This window comes from Heloderma suspectum, chromosome 2, assembly GCF_057233095.1.
Source record: "Heloderma suspectum isolate Gila_16-S chromosome 2, 16-S_ref, whole genome shotgun sequence".
NCBI lineage: Eukaryota > Metazoa > Chordata > Lepidosauria > Squamata > Helodermatidae > Heloderma > Heloderma suspectum.
The window spans coordinates 333,879,117-333,896,326 of NC_139459.1; the positions used below are offsets into that span (position 1 = coordinate 333,879,117).

The following is a 17,210-nucleotide window of genomic DNA, read 5'->3' on the forward strand; positions in this document are numbered from 1 at the left end:
ATTCATTTCAGTTTGTTTGTTTTTAGCAGAATTTAACCGATTTTCACCTCCTTGACCTGCACATGGATCCAAAAGCATAAATTTCTGCGGTTGTGATGCAATTCGTGCAACAAAAATATATAGATTTGAAAAAAAAAATATGTGCATGAAAAATTTAATACATTTGTAAAAAGTACACAAAATGCTGTAGTCAATGGAAGGAAATGTACACGTTTCAAAAATATGCACACTTGATACATATATTTGGATAAAATGTGCACAAAAATATGCATGAATTTCCATGTATTGGATTGCAAACCATGCAGTATGGACACAAGTCAGAATGAGCTTTGAGGTGGAATTCTGAGAACCTCAAAAAGCTCAGGTTTTGCTGAGTCACACATCCATAGTTTTCCTCTCCTGTTTCGCTTTGCTCAACTTTCATTCTCACTTTCTCCACTCCAGTCCTGAGCATACATGTCCTATCAACATACTACGTGTTTAGGGCTAGGTTCAAACAACTTAACTTCATGTTATTTTTCCTGGGTGCCATGAAAGCACCTCTCATTTTTTTTATTATTACTGACTCTTCCAATGTGATTTCCTGCAGGTTTGTATTTATCATAAAAATCTAAAACGTTATGGCCATTTCTGTTTTCCAATGCAAGTCAATGGGAAAATGTAAAATCTGAATAATTCGGATTTCTGAATCTTGCTTCAGATTTGGAGTCCAAAGTGGGTTGGATCAGGTCTGAATCAGTTTGAAGTGGATCAGGGCTGAATTCAAAGCTCCGAATCTTGAGAAGAGAAGACTGAGGGGGAGATATGATAGCACTCTTCAAGTACTTAAAGGGTTGTGACAGAGAGGAAGGCCAGGATCTCTTCTCGATCATCCCAGAGTGCAAGACATGGAATAATGGGTTCACGTTAGAGGAAGCCAGATTCCAGCTGAACATCAGGAAAAACTTCCTGACTCTTAGAGCAATATGACAATGGAACCAATTACCTAGGGAGGTGGTGGGCTCTCCCACACTAAAGGCATTCAAGATGAGGCTGGACAGCCATCTGTCAGGGATACTCTGACGTAGTTTCATGCATTGAGCAGGGGGTTGGACTCGATGATCTTATAGGCCCCTTCCAACCCTACTATTCTATGATTCTATGAATCAGCCTCCGAAGTGGGCTGGGAGGCAGTCCTTGCACAGCCCTAATATCCAGATATTATATTATATTAACAGGAAAGACTCCTGTCTAAAACCCTGAAGAGCTGCTGCCCATCAGTGTCAACAGTGCTAACACATAGGGCAGCCATGTGTCCTACTCTACTTAGAGCAGCCTTCTATTTGAAGATGGGCTCCCTTAGAAGGCCTCCTGTTCCAAGTCTGGTTTAAATATAAAGAACCATGAGAAGGGTGAGAAGGGCAGGGGCCTTGATGTTGCCCATCAGCAACCAGCACCTGAACTGCAGGCTCAGAAGGCTCATAGATCAGCTCATCACGGTCTTCCCCACGATGGTGACATGTATAGTATTTCTATTTCAGTTCTAGGAGTTATTTCTAAATTTGCATCAATACATATAAATTAGCACATGCACAGGCAAAGGGGGTGTAATCATTAGTCCTCTTGTTTGATATATTTCTTCTTTTTTGGCTAATACATAATTGGCCACCCTAATTCCAGACCATTCTAGCTTCCGCAATCTGCTTTAGAATTTTTTTTCTGCTCACAAAGTAAACTCCCTTGAGAGGAATTCATTGGTTTTTATTTATTTATTTAAAACATTTGTATCCCACCCTATATCATTAAGATCTCAGGGTGGCATACAGATAAAATCAATTTAAACAGTATAAAACAATAAAAAATTTAAACATTTTAAAAATATGCACATATTGAAACATATTAAACCATTAAACAAGCTAATACCAATTAAAATCGAAAACAATAAAATAGTTAAAACAGTGTGCAACTTTAGGGAATTCATTTAGCCCTCAACGGCGTTGGTAAAAAGCCATGTTTTTACTTGGCACCAGAATGAAACCAATGTACATGCCGATTGGGCCTCCAAGGCGAGGACATTCCACAACAGAGAAGGGGTGCCACAGCAGAGAAGGCCCTCTCCGGCGTCCCACCATAGTGTATGTCTTGCACTGGTGGGACTCAGAGGAGGGCTGCTCCAACAGATCTCAGTCCTCGGGCAGGCACATATAGGGAACTGAGTTCCATCTAGGGATGGATGGACTCACCAGTGCCTGCCTTCCTCGGGTGCTCGCCAAGCCACTGCCACCACCAGCCCCTGCTCGCAGTGCTGTGCGAGTTTCTAAATGGCCCAGTGAGTGCCCAAGGGAGCTGAGGGGCTGCCCACCCTTGTAGTGAGCCATAATTGTGCATAAAAATGGCAGCTCTGGAACTTATATATTTTTAATGTTGCATAATTGGTGGCCATAAAGGCGCCATTTACCCAGCATAAAAAATACGGAAGTTCTGGAGCTGTCATTGTTGCACATAGTGGTGGCTGACAGAATCTCTGTTGGGAAGAACAAGGGGTTAACAGTGACTCCTGCCTCTGCTGCCTCTCAAGGTTTGCCAGGTGGCAGGGGCAGGAGTCGTGTCTACTTCTCATTCTCTGCTCATTGAAAGGAGGGGAGGACATCCTTGCAAGGAGGGGAGAACCTGCTGGACCTTCTTGCCCAGCACAGGACTGCTCAGAGAGTGGGTCCGGGTGTGTATGGAGGCTTGGTGAGCCAGTCCAGGGTGTGCGAGTGAAGGGGAGTCCACCAGACTCCACCCCGTTTTCAGACTCTCACAACATCACTAGTTCCATCTATTCCTAGGAACATAGGAGTAATTCTGCCTTATACTGAGTCAGACTGTTGGCCCATCTAGCCCAGTATTGTCAACACTGACTAGCAGTGGCTCTCTGGGGTTTTAGGCAGGAGTCTTTCCTAGCCCTACCTGGAGATGCAAGAATAGAATCTGGAATCTTCTGCATGCAAAGGATGTGCTCCACTGCTGAGCTACACTCCCTTCCTAGTGGAGATAGACCTTCCAAGACTGATGTAAGGTCTACTGAGAACTAACATTCAAAACAGCTGTTGCTGCTGCTGCTGCTGCTACTATGTGGAGGCTATTTAACTCACTCCATGTGGCTGTTTTCATGAGGAAGCTGCCTTATACTAGGTCAGGCTGTTTGTCCATCAAGCCCAGTGGGCAGCATCTCTTCAAGGTCACAGGCAGAGGTCTTTCTTATCACCTGCTACCTCATCCTTTTATAACAGGAGATGCTAGGAACTGAAACTGTTTTATACGTGGGGACTTTGAAAACGGTCCATAAACTTAGGTTGGTCTAAAGTAGGGCAACAAGGGACTGGCTGATACCATCACATTTGTCATGCCCCACTGGAGGAGTCCTCCTCAGAGGAGGAGCTAGAGGCCCCAGAAGTCCAGGGTACCTGACCAGGGACTGCCACCAGCCCCACAGGAGCCTGAGCCCTCGGGGAGATACTTGCAGGGCCATCCCTGTCAGGAGAAAGGGACTCTGCCTCTGAGGCAGAGGATGAGCCACCCCCTCATCCTTGGGAGTGTCGTCACCTCAAGCGATAGGTTAGTGGGGCTCCTGTGTGAAGAAGTGCTTGCAAAGAGCCAAGACTCAGTCTAGAGCAGGACATATTATACCAACACCTTGCATCTGCACTGGCTTCCAGACTTTTTCTGGGCCCAATTCAAAGAAGTAGTCTTAATCTTTAAGTCCTTAAATAGCTTGGGGCCAAGTTACTTGCAGGATCGCCTCCTCCCATATATGCATACCTGCACCCTAAGGCCCTTTTCCAAGTCCCCCACCAAATAAAATGCAATGGTTGGCAACTACAGAGCCTTATCAGTGGTGGCAGGCTAGTTCTGGAATGCCCTCCCCAGAAAGGCTCACTTGGTGCCTATACTGTGATGCTTCAGTGCCAAGTAAAGGCACTTAAAATAAAATATCCCAGGACTTCCAATCTTAAAACCTCTGAATGTTTTCTAGATCTTTTGTACTAATATTACTCACTATTGCTCGTTTAATTCTACTTATGTGCTGTTGCTGGTTTTATTCTATTTTAGATCATATGTTTGTATTTTATTACTTTTTATGGTTTTAATTTTTACTGTAAACTGCTGAGAGAACTTCTGTTATTGGGTTTAACTAGGGATGGGTGAAAAATTTGCTTTGAGTTGTTTTGTTTTTAAATGATTCTACCCAATGAGCACTCCCCAGAACAGAATGTGGAAATGATGCAATCTGCAGCTGGAAATCTGTACATTTCCAGGCTTGTGATGCATTCTATGAAATAAAAAGATGTTAAAATGTGTGCATATTTGGAAAAAATAAATTTAACCCACTGTGTTCATTTCTAAAATGCACACAAATGTTCTTAATCAATGGAGGCATGTGTCCAGTAATTTGAAAAGCATGCGAAAAGTACATCCAGATCTTTTTCCATTAAAGAAACCCCAACGATTTGTCTGGAACTAGTATGGAATGGGAGTGAGAAAAGGAGGAAGTCCATGGAGATCTGCCTGACAGATCTGCCTGTTCCTATGTATAACTACTACAGATACATAAATGGTTATAACATTGTTCACACCAACAATTTGCCACATGGAGACAGCTGAACATGGTGGTTGTATTGCCTGCACCAGTCCTATAGTGTTTGAACTGTAATATCTGGTTCACACGTGCCAATCAGTAGATGATAAAGTCTTCTACTGCTATGTGTATATATGAGACACATATATATGTTTATCTCCGTAATTTTATATATAATTTTAGTACAAGAGAATAACCAAGCTGATAGACTTAACACACACACACTTAAACACCTTCCTGAGAAAGAGATGTCCTTATGAAATGTTGTAGTTCTGATTAATGTTCATCTGAGAGACACTCTGTCTTGTCCATTTCGCTTACAAAAAAAAGGAGCAGTGACAGTCTTGGCTCCAGGTGTCTGTCAGGAAAGCAATAAAAAGTTTTCTCCCCAGTCAGAGCGTGGCCTGATTATACTTGATAGACAAAAATAGACAGATGCTAATTTTTAAGCCTGACTTTCAAGAGATGTTTCTATTAGTGTGCCAGCATAATGGAAAAGAAGTTATGTGAAAAAATACAGGTTTCTTCTTAGCATGATTGCATTCTTTAATGTAATCCTTTGCTTCATTTTTCAGGGTGTAGCTGCAGTCACACTAGACTAGACCCAACATTACCAGCAGTTATAATAGTCCAGAGCTGGGTATTGTAGTCTTATTAAATTGTGATTTAAACAAAACACATACATTAAATATTACAATGATAATCTTAGAAGTCCAAACAGTGGCCATTTTTATATAAGATAGAACATAGCATTCCAGGTAATGTGTATTGTTGTTGCTATAAACTATAAATGGATTCTATATATCAAAGGAATTGTAATTAACATGAATGCTTTCAGAGAGGTATTTTAATCTTGCCCATCTGCATACTAAATAAAAATAAGTAGTCATTGGTAGATCTTTTTTCCTGTTTCTTGCCACTATTATCCAAACAGCAATAACAAGTTTTGCTAGTAATTTTTAATGAGTTGTCTAATCATCAGTAAAACAACTGATAAGAAACATAACAGCTGTAAGAGGCAAATCATATGTACTCAATCATCTCCTTCAGGAATAAGCAATATTATTCCAATATGTTTAGTTCATAGTACAATATCACTAAATATGCATATGTGAAGGAGGGCGCACACACCTGAGGATACGTCGTCATGAAACAAAATAAACTGCGTGGTGGGTGGGGGCAGGGAGAGCGCTAATATAGGAAATAAAAGAGAGGACAGGCTCAAAAGTATATTCAAAACACGTGCGCGCACACATACAACCCAGTGCTGTTGAGGGTTCAACTCCTTTTGAACAAGACTTTTTCCTCGGTGGCAACTATAAAAATAAATACAAACACAAACACTACTTAATACATCATATTATGCTTTTAAAAAAAGCATAACTTCATGTGTAAATAATTCCAGAGAATAAGCCTGCACTTCTATACATATTTACCTGGGAAAATTGGAATTGAATTGAATTGCCATTCAGTTTAATGTGCCTTACATTTGAGTAGACAAAGACAGGATTGCACTGTGAATCAGTCAAACACAGAGAAAAAAGACAGCTGCTTAATGCAAAACATACTTTGAAGAAAGCACACGCGCACACACACGCACGCACACACACACTGTGGTATACAAGACATAGATTGCATATGCATTGAAAAGAAGAATTATGCAGATATATATTTGGCTCATAAAAACTGGGTCCAAGGAATGCATCTTACTTAGTACCTGATACTTAGCAGAAGTAGCACTTTATTCCATGCTTCAATAATATAAAAACATATATTGCTAGAGGCACGATTTCATATATTCTATATGCTCAAGTAACTGGTGAAACAGCTTAAAGAGGAACTGTGCTTACCTTTTGAGTGGAAAGCTGAAAAGCACTCCAATATGTGTTTAATTTATCAGATCACAAATGAGACATGTTCCTATGTGATCTATCTATCTCAATGTCAGCCTTACCTGAATATACATTTCTTAGGAGCTGCGTGAAGCAGTCATATGAAATATGCTAAAACAACGTATAAAACAGTTTTAAGTGCCACTTTGTAAGGACAAGAAGATATGAGTGCTGCTCTAAAAGGAAGGTGGAGAAAAACCCCTCGAAAGAAAATGTACTTGGGAGTTCTCTTTTTAGTATATATAATGGTTTCGAGTTAACCGGTCATACATTTTTAATGCTTACTTTTGCAGACTGTAGACCATTTATGGTTCCACCCCTAATCATTTGATAGCTTTTTCTTTCTTCCTATTGGAGCATCACTTGTATCTTTGTGGTCTTGTAATTATAGGATGAAGTGCCTTTAGACCTTCAACCTGGAGATACAGCCACTATAGGGTTAATTCTCCCATTCCTTTAAAGTTCTCTTTTTCTCTTTCCTTTCAGTCTGGCACCTGTGGGGTCAACCTTGTGATGCTATGAATACTGCTGAAAATGCATTTCAACCCAGAGGTAGAGCTAGCTCTCCCCTAAGGTATTTTAGACGTCATTTTAGCATATGATCGCTCCTTCTCCAGCATATATTCAGGTAAGATTGATTTATACACACTGGAAAGCTTTTTAGCTTTTCAAACCAGAGGTTCTGATTCCCCTTTTAGCTGTTTCACTTGAGCATACAGTGCATATGAAATGGGGCCTATAGCAGTATATGCTTTGATTAGGGATGTGTGGATTTTGTGTAATCCAATCTGTGTGTGTTTCACGGATTGTCAGGTGCCTTTTGTTCCGTTGTCTGCTTATTGATGGAATCGGATTTCCCCCCGTTCGGAAAGGTATGTCAAAATGTTTGCCGCAATTGACATAACTTCCAGTAGTATGCAATATTTTGCATATCTTTCTATGTGCTGAATGGCAGAAGCTGAAGAGAGATCGGAGATGTATAAAATGTTGTTTTAAAAAAGGTGTATATATTAGTATATTTTCCAGTAACTTTCATATAACTAAGAAAACAATCCTATGCCCCCTAGACAGTGCCTTGTTTGGTTTCTGAGATCTGAGGTCGGAACCAGGGCTCTGACCTTGGGGCCCACCACACTCCCCTCCCCGCCTCGTGGCGGGCACAGTTCCCTCCACACCAGCTATGTCTGTGCACTCAGAAATGGAGCACGGAGATGGGAAGAAGGGGGCTTTCCCAGGGGCAGGGAGGGGAGGAGACTGGGGAAGCTGCATTATGCTGCTTCCTCTGCATGCCCCAGCCTCCTACTTGGAAGCACCGTGGCTAGATGGGTGAAATCACCCATCTAGTGAACATGCAGGGTGGTTGGAGCATGGAGGCAAGGATTGCCTCTGTGCTGCTTTGGCCGCCCTGCATTGGATACTTGACAGCCTCCACCTTTGGAGGCTGCTGACTATCTCCATAGGATTGTGCCCTAAATTGGGCACGATTACAGACAGTAAAACAACGGCCCACAAGTCCACGGAATCTGTGCGACTTGAAAGGTGCTGGTCCATGCAGAATCCATGGGTAAAAATCCTAGCAATCCAAAGTCATTTCAGTCCATTTCAGATTACTCTGACATCCCTAGTTTTGATGTCATTTAAGTATGCAATGAAGTGCTACTTCCTGCTAAATATCAGTTACTGAGTTTGGTGAATTCCTTGAACCCAGTTCTTATGTTCCAAATATATGGCTGTATTTTTTTTTCTTGTTTTGAATGTCTATGTAGCTATGTCTATGTATATGTTTTATATCATTTATTTTAGGGGTATTTTCTATATTACACAGCTGTTCTATTTCTATATGGCTGGGTGACTTGCTAAAGTTGTGTATAAGGTAAAGTTATTATTTGTCTAGGTGAGATTCTTTGACTTGAAGTAAGTTGGGCCATAATAAACAGGACTGTGGTTTTGTGCTTCTGAGGCTCTCTGTCTTTTTTCTTTTTTTTTGCTATTTAGTTAAGCAACCCAAGTGTAACATGATTAATAATAGTGTTAGAAACTTGCTGAGCTACAATCTACATGTCACCCATTTCTATAGAAAATTAAAGCTGAAATGATAACCACACTTGTTTGAGTTCTGTTCCACTTAAATCAGTGCGCCAGTTCACCCAGCCATTTTAATGTGATCGAATCCAGGTTGCCTCACCCCATGTTACAGTTGACCTGGGACAAAGCTGTTTTCTGACTGTTCCTACGGGGGCCCAGACCCCAACTCTCCATATATGTCATGCAGCATCATACTACTTTCAATACTTTGAAGACTGGGTTGGTAGGGACCTGTGAGTAAGATATAATGAACTTAATGGGACTTACTTTGGAGTAGGCATGTATACTTTGCATGCAGCTTGAGGTAGGGCTGGGAAAGACTCATGTCTGAAACCCTAAGAGCTGCTGCCAGTTACTGTAGATAATACTGAGCTAGATGGATCATTGATCTGACACTAGGGATATATGAGAATTCCGTTAGGGGAGTGAAAAGTTGATGGATTTTTCCCATTCGGCCCTTGCTGGTGTCAATTCATTCTGTGGTGGGTTGAGCCAATACATGGATTTTTCTCCCTCCACCCAATGGTGGCAATTTGTGCAATTTTTGGCAGGGGGGATCTTGAAATGTGTTCACATGGTGCTGTAATTTTTAAAAAGTATGTTAGATTGGCAATTTTGCTCAAGTTCACACAATAGCAAGTTCACCTGTCCACTACATAGCCCTATATAGAGGCATATTCCTCTCTGGTCAATGGCCCTCTCAGTTTCATCCTCGCCCCGCTACTTCATTCAGCCCAGCAGATATTCTGCACTTGTCAAAGAACTTGTCAATTTCTCTTCCCCATCGTGTGCACCTGTGCAAGATCATCCATCCATCTATCCATCCATCCATCCATCCATCCATCAATCATCTATCTACCTAAGTATTATGACACCATTTGTGCAAATTTTGAGATCCCCAAATTAAAAAAAAAACACTGTACAGATTAAATTTGCACAAATTACAATTTGCACAAATGGCAGAACCTGAAAAAGAGTGCACAAAATATTTCTGGTATCCAGAAAACAAAATCTGCTACAGTCTGCCACCACCTACTGGCCTGGAGGGGACCAGGGGGCTGCATAGGCTCACCCCACCCAGCAACAGAACCACATGCTGCCTTCCCTGATGAATCACCCTGACCAATCGGGGTATCTCCTCAAGTGCAGGAGCTCTCCATATGCACATATTTACGTGTGGAGAACTAACTCTCAGAAACTTCTGTTGGATGTTTGTCAGAGGAGGCAGTGTGGTATTCCAGTGGTGGCCAGGGCTAGCCCACACAACCTCGAAAACCCCTCCACATGTTCACTGAATGCATGGAGAGGTGTGTGTATCCCCCCCCCCAGTATATGGCAGCTTCCTAAGTCCCTATGTAGTCAGACAAGTGCTCCACCACAATGCCAACAGTTTATTCTCACCACAACACACCCAAAGGGTGTTACTGTGTTCCCAAGTAAATCTGTTTGGGAAAGGGGCATAAAATCGACTTGCACTCAGGAAGCTGTGCGTTGTATATTATCAGCCCATGTCACCTTGACAACTTGCTGTTGCTTTTGGTTGTCCTCTTCTCCACTCTAGACAGCATCTGCATCCATGTTAGCTGTTGGAAGTATGACACATAGCAAAGTATGGTTGTAACATCTGGAAAACAGTAGGGATGGCAGAGAATTCTGCCACAGATCTCAGTGAGGCTGAAATGCCAGTGCATTCACTCCCCCAAAATCTGTGGCGGAACGGCCTGCCACCCCCCGCCCCCCTGCGGATCCCTCCCGGGATGAGACGTACCTGGGGCAGATGTTCCGGGTGGCAGCAGCTTCTTCCGACCGGCTGCTGCCACTGCCATTTGCAGTCTTGTCGGGGTTTTTTTTTTTTTTTACAAGACATGATAGGCTACGTAAAGACTTATGTAGCCTATCACGTCTGGCTTAAAAAAAACAAAAAACGCGTATGCAAATGGCGGCGGCTACAGCTGCCGCCATTTGCGTTCCTTATTTTTGGCCGTCTTAGTCTACGTGAATACTTACATAGACTAAGATGGTGAAAATAAGGGGAACGCAAATAGCGTAGTGGACGCTATTTGCGTTCCCCCTTAGTTTTGCTGTCTTAGTCTACGTAAATATTTATGTAGACTAAGACGGCCAAAAATAAGGAATGCAAACGGCGGCGGCCGTAGCTGCCGCCATTTGTGTACGTGCATTTTTTTGTTTTTTCTTTAAAGCCAGATGTGATAGGCTATGTAAGTCTTTACGTAGCCTATCATGGCTGACTACAGGGATGCAAATGGCAGCGGCTACGCCCACCGCCATTTGCGTCCCTGCTAGCCAGTGGCCGGATGTCCGGCTGCTGGCGGAGCTGTCCAGCAGCTCCGCAGAATCCCCACGGAGCGGAGCCAGCTGGCCAGGATTCCGCGGGGAGGGACGGAGCACCTCTCCCCCCCAGTGGAACCCAGCGGAGCCAGGTAAGGGGAGTTTCGTACATCCCTAGAAAACAGTAGAGTGTTTGATAGCAATAAGTTTTCTCCTGTAGCAGACTGTGAGGACCAGAAGGATTTCTCTTTTTGGCTGTCATACACAGAATCCTGATTAGATATGAAAGGGGGTGTCCTGTCAGTGCAATGATCAAGGCAGCCAGGATAGCACATGACAATCTCCTTCCAAAAATTAACGGTAAAGAAAATTGCTCAAGGAGAAATTATTAAAAGAAGGGGAAACTCAGGAGGGAAGCTGTGACCCCTCTAACTATGAATTCCCAGCTAAAGATCCTTGATATCAAGAAAAAGAGAAAATGGGCATCCGGAAACATTATGAAAGGAAACATAAGCCTTAGCCCATTCTTCCTCTTAGGTATCTCATTTGTCAGCATTCAAAAGTCCAACTGAACATTATTGACTACAGGTGAAAAAGCTGTTTGCACTGAGTATATCGAAGTAGGAATGGCGGAGAATTTCTCCACGAATCTCTGGGAGGCCGAATGCCAATGCATTCGGCCCCCTGAAATTGATGGTGAAATTCTCCGCCACCCGCCCCCCCCGGGATGGGACTTACCTCCTTCGAATGTCCGTCTCGGCGGCAGGTCCCGGCGGCGTTTCGGCGGGGGCGGCGGCTGGTCTTCCGACCGGCTGCCGCTGCCGCCATTACGAAGTAAATTAAAAAACAAAACACGTGATAGGCTACGTAACGATTTACATAGCCTATCACGGCTAGATTTCCAAAGTCAGCTGTGATAGGCTACGTAAATCGTTACGTAGCCTATCATGGGTGACTTTGAAAAAAAAAAGCATGTATGCAAATGGCGGCGCCCATGGGCGCCGCCATTTGCGTTCCTTATTTGGGCCCGGGTAGTCTATGTAAAGATTTATTTTCACCGTAGTCTACGTAAATCTTTACATGGACTACCCCTGCCCAAACAAGGAATGCAAATGGCGGTGCCCATGGGCGCCGCCATTTGCATACGCGCTTTTTTTTTTTCAAAGTCACCCGTGATAGGCTACGTAACGATTTACGTAGCCTATCACGGCTGACTTTGGAAATCTAGCCGTGATAGGCTACGTAAATCATTACGTAGCCTATCACGTGTGCGTGTGTGTGTGTTTTAATTTACTTTTTTATTTCGCAGTCGGGGAGATGGGGCGCTCCTCCCCGGCCTGAATTTCGGCGGCGAGGGATGGGGCGCCTCCCCCCCCGGCCTGAATTTCGGCTGGGCAGGGTGGGGCGCCTCCCCCCCCACCCTGAACTTCGGGGGGAGAACCGAAGTGCCTCCCCCCCACCGCGAATCAAGCTGCGGGACCAGGTAAGGGACTTTCGTCAATTCTTATATCGAAGTGACTTTAGTTTGATATACCTGGGAGCCATTTGATGTGATGATAAGCACTGGGAAAAGGATGCATAATTGACTCATGCCTCCTGTTCTCTAAATTTCTCCATCACGTTCAAAGAGGAGCCTCTTTGTCTCCCCCCCCCACATCTTTCATTAAGAAGATGCAGAAGCTCCTGATGCAGGGAGAGTGTGTGTATCTCGTGTGTGTGTGTGTGTGTGTGCGCGCGCACACACGCGTGCTTGTGTGCAAAAGTTCACCTTTGGATTTGATTGCATTCCTGTTCTGTTACTTATTTTCATACTTGGAACGTTTCCAGTTTTGAATTTTTAACTGTACAGATTTCATTGCCAGCTAGGGTTTCTGCTTTTATACACATGGATTTTAGTAGAGCTCAGCAGTTAAGGATCTTGTGGAAAAGTGTCATTAGGATTTAGACTCTCCTTTTCTCTGTTCACAGAATGGTTCTGTGGGGATGCAGTTTTGCACATGAAGAAGAGTGTGCTTTGTGGTGAGTACAGAATATGAAAATATGATAAAAATAACCCTTTCAGTGAAATAATAATGTGACTTGGCTAATAACATTCACAACTGAAACATTTCTAACGTTTTGCCAGCATTGCCTCAAAGTGACTATAGCATTACAAGAAATTATTTTGAGATTTAGCTGACAGTTAGGATTATTATGCACCCATGTAAGAATTTTTACACAGATGTCCAGAATATGCTTCAGAAAGATAAATAAAACCAAATGCAAACCATATTTTTAAATTTATCTCTTCAGGTAGTTATAGAAGTATATCAGAAATTAGGGAGGGTTGTGCTTTAATTAGAATGCATATTTATTACTCACCATGCTTGGTAAACTGAAATTATTCTCAATTTGCTCTTCTGTATCATATAATTGAAGGAAAATTTAAGGCTGATAACTTGCAATTACATTGATTTCCATTTTGCTCCTTGGATATTCTTCAATATGACAGGGCTTGAAGCAAATGTCACTTTATCAACAAGTTGCCTCAACAGTATCCTAATTGCAGGCGACGCGACAGCTTAACCGTTCTAATACTGTATGAAACTGCTCTCTGCAGAGGAGATAAAAATGCAGGAAACCTGTTAAGATGGACAGCTTCATTGCTGCTCGTATTGTCATTTCTATGAACTCGTTCACCCTAATCCAGTGACGGCAATCTGTGCTTTAAAAAAGGCTTTTGGCTTGTGATTCTGCTACAGTAAAGTTGCATTGGGGTGCTGTCCAAGAGAAAGAAACAGGCATCCGCACCCCGGCCTGTGAACATGGGCTTTTCGTCTTCTTCAGATGTGAAGGATGAGCCCCTAATAATACTCCCCTTCTCTCTGCAGTGTAGAAGCCTGCACTTGCAGAATCAGACAAGGGCTCTTTCAGACAGCACAGCCAGATCATGCAAAGAGATGGGGGTCAACCATGATACAGGCCTTGCCAGCTTACCTAAGGCTTCAGATGGCCTCAGTTCTCTGTTGAAACAACACCTCTCCAGAGTTCAGACAGCAGAGCCCACCGAGAGCTGCTCAGGGTCATTACTCTTGCTTAGAGGGACTTAGAGGGACTACCTTGACTGGACTTTGCCTGACCTGATTTGACCTCACATTTCCTGAGTTGACTTGCCTGGGAGAGTCTCCGTTTCACTGCTTCTCCTTCCCTGCTGAGCCCAAGCCCTAGCAAAACAACTGATCTGAATCCTTCTTAAAGTGTTATACCCTGAACTGGACACAATATTCAAGGTGACGTGAGGTCTGACCAGCACAGAGTAGAGTGGAGCTAATTGTTAAAACATTAAGGCCAATTATTACAATTTTAAAAATACAACAGAAACAGGAAACCACCAGCCAGGAAGGCGGTTGGACAATTGGACCATGAGAGAGTTAAAGATATGCTAAGGAAGGATAAAGAGATGGCAGGAAAGCTGAATAAATTCTTTGTCTGTGCGGAAGATGTGGGGCAGATACTCATTGCTGAGTTGACATTTGTGGGAAGGGAGTCTGGAGAACTGAAGCAAATAGTGGTGACAAGAGACGAAGTTTTTAACAAATAAAAAATCGACATAACAGTGGGTCCAAATGGTATCTACCAAAGAGTTCATAAAAAACTCAAAAAATTCATGCCCATTCACATTTGGTGTTCCGAACAGGGTAAATTCAGATGATTTGTGAACTGAAACAAAATTCTTGTACACCCCTGTATTCTTGGGATGGAAGAGGTAGGGATGTATGAAAGGCACTTACCTTTCGCGGATTATGTTGATGATTGGGGGGGAGGCGTTCCGTCCCTCCCCCTGGAATCCTTGCCGGGGGGGAGGTGCTCGGTTCCTCCCCCCCCCTGGAATCCTGGCCGGCCAGCTGTGCTCCGCAGCAATTCTGCGGAGCCGCCGGCCGGCTCTGCCAGCAGCCAGACATCCGGCTGCTGGCTAGCAGGGACGCAAATGGCAGCAACGGTAGCCGCCGCCGTTTGCGTCCCTGCAGACAGCCGTGAAAGGCTACGTAAATGTTTACGTAGCCTATCACGGCTGACTTTTTTTAAAAAAAACAAAAACGCGCGTATGCAAATGACGGGGGCCATGGCCGCCGCCATTTGCGTTCCTTATTTTGGCACGTCTTAGTCTACGTAAACATTTACGTAGACTAAGACAGCGAAAATAAGGGGAAAGCAAATAGCGTAGACGCTACGCTATTTGCGTTCCCCTTATTTTCGCCGTCTTAGTCTACATAAATGTTTACGTAGACTAAGATGTGCCAAAATAAGGAACGCAAATGGTGGCGGCCATGGCCGCCGCCATTTGCGTACGCGCGTTTTGTTTTGTTTTTAAAAAAAGTCAGCCGTGATAGGCTACGTAAATATTTACGTAGCCTATCACGTTTTTTTTCTTTTTAAACTGGAAATGGCGGTGGCAGCAGCCGGTCAGAAGACCGGCCGCTGCCGCACCGCTGCCGAAGCCGCCACCAGAGCCGCCGCCACCAGGAAGATCCGCCCAAGGTAAGTCTCATCCCGGGGGGTGGCGGGGGGGATGGCAGGCCATTCCGCCACCGATTTCGGGGGGCTGAATGCGCTGGCATTCGGCCTCCCCGAGATCCATGGCAGAATTTTCGTACATCCCTAGGAAGAGGTGCAGAAGAGGGCAACCAAAATGATCGAGGAGTTGGAGGAACTCGTGTATGAGAAAAGCTTACAAAGCTGATGTCTCTATACTTTGTGCTAAGCTCTGGATCATTCCCCCTAGTTGTTTGCTACAGTGCCAGGAGAAACCGTGGACATTCTGCCAAATATAAGATATGTTCTTTGACAGGTATTGTGAGCTTGAAGATACATAATAGGGAAAGTAGCTTTAATTAAAATGTGCTTACTTAAGATGACAGTTACTTGAAATATGGCTGCATAGTAAAGACCTCATTATGAGCCATGTGCTGTATGTTAAAATGATAATTGTGTCAAGGGGTAATTAACTTTCATAGGTGGGTTTCATAGGTCACTTGTGGTTCCATCCAGCTTGTTTATGTTTGTTGATTCCTGGAGTAGCACAGATGTACTTTGAATCTGATCTTTTAGCTTTAAAAGTGCAGGGGTAATCATTTTTATTTTCTTGCTTGCTTTGAAAAGCTTTATTGGCCATTGTAATTCCAGACATGATCAGGACACTGAAAGAGCTTAGTTTTGTAAACACAATGTGCCTCTGCATGAATGCCGCTCCCCTACTTCCAAGATAATAATTTGCAAACTACATCCCTGGTCTTATGTTTTCAGTTTTGTATGTTGTGGCAAAACAGAAAGTTAATAAATTCAATTTAACAAGCAATCTTGTGTTCAGAGGGAGCCTGCACAAACAAATGATTCCAGACCATTGCAGAACTGACAAACACACAGTCAGGTTGAAAAACTGGACAAAAGGCCCAAACACTCAAGGTTATATGAGTTCAAGACAGATGGCACTACAATCTCTCCCTTAACATACACGTTTCTGGTCTCCATTAGTGATGTTGTGGTAATCTGCCAGTTTAGATTTCCGACCTGGATCATACTGCAGCTCCACTAGTGTAGACAAGTATCTTGGTTCCTCCTTAGGTCTGATTCTGATTTAACTTCCATGGTGGGAAGGAAGAAAAAAGATGGATGGATGAGCAAATTCCTGCACATGGTGATCAGGGAAAACAGCAGTGGCAGAGACATAGATGAAGCAGGTGGCTACTGGGAAACACTCTATGGGATGGTGCCCAGTTGCATAATTTCCTCCCCAGAAAGGTTTGCTTGGTGCTGTCTCTACTAATGCGTAGACCAGGCTTTCCCAGTCTGATGCCCTCCAGAGTTTTTAGGGCACAAGTCCCATCAGCCCCAGGCAGCTAGCATGGCCAATGGACATAAATTATATGAGTTATCCAAAATATCTGGGTGGACCAGCTTGGGAAGCTGGTTTAGACATCAGCTGATGAACTTATTTTTTTAATTCTCCAAGGCTTTAAAAATCAGTTTTATTGTTGTTGCTCTTTTAACTGCTATCTGCTGAATCTTTGCTTTTCGTTTTGTTTATGTGCATTGTTAGTGTCCCGACGTATGCTTGAATATGTAAGCCACTCTGGGAATTCTGGTGAATTTAAAGTTTATGGGTTATGATGGGTCCTGGGAAGCTATCCTTGGGGAAAAACCTCTCCCCTTTCCCCACTGAATCACCTGGCCTGTGGGGAGTGGCCCCTAGGCACATGAATTCCAACAGAGAAGTTAGCCATCCACCACCCAAAGCAGAGGGGAAGTGGGACAATGATTTATCTCCAGGCTTTGAGCCCCAGCCGGACACCCACAACATTCCTACC

At 43.5% G+C, this 17,210-nt stretch overlaps 1 protein-coding gene across 5 annotated transcripts in view; it reads left to right on the plus strand.

Annotated features, from left to right (window-relative positions):
* The window catches only part of FHIT (fragile histidine triad diadenosine triphosphatase), a 1,278,194-nt gene that overhangs the window by 309,216 nt on the left and 951,768 nt on the right, over positions 1-17,210 (plus strand). Inside the window, exons 4-5 of one of the 5 annotated variants that reach the window (XR_014788578.1) lie at positions 6,979-7,120; positions 12,835-12,885. The exons of 1 other annotated variant lie outside the window; for it this stretch is intronic. The gene's annotated coding sequence lies outside the window, so the exon portion shown is untranslated. Of the gene's footprint in view, positions 1-6,978; positions 7,121-12,834; positions 14,939-17,210 lie in introns of those variants that run through there. 3 more of the 5 variants (XR_014788576.1, XR_014788577.1, XR_014788574.1) reach the window with 3 other exon arrangements.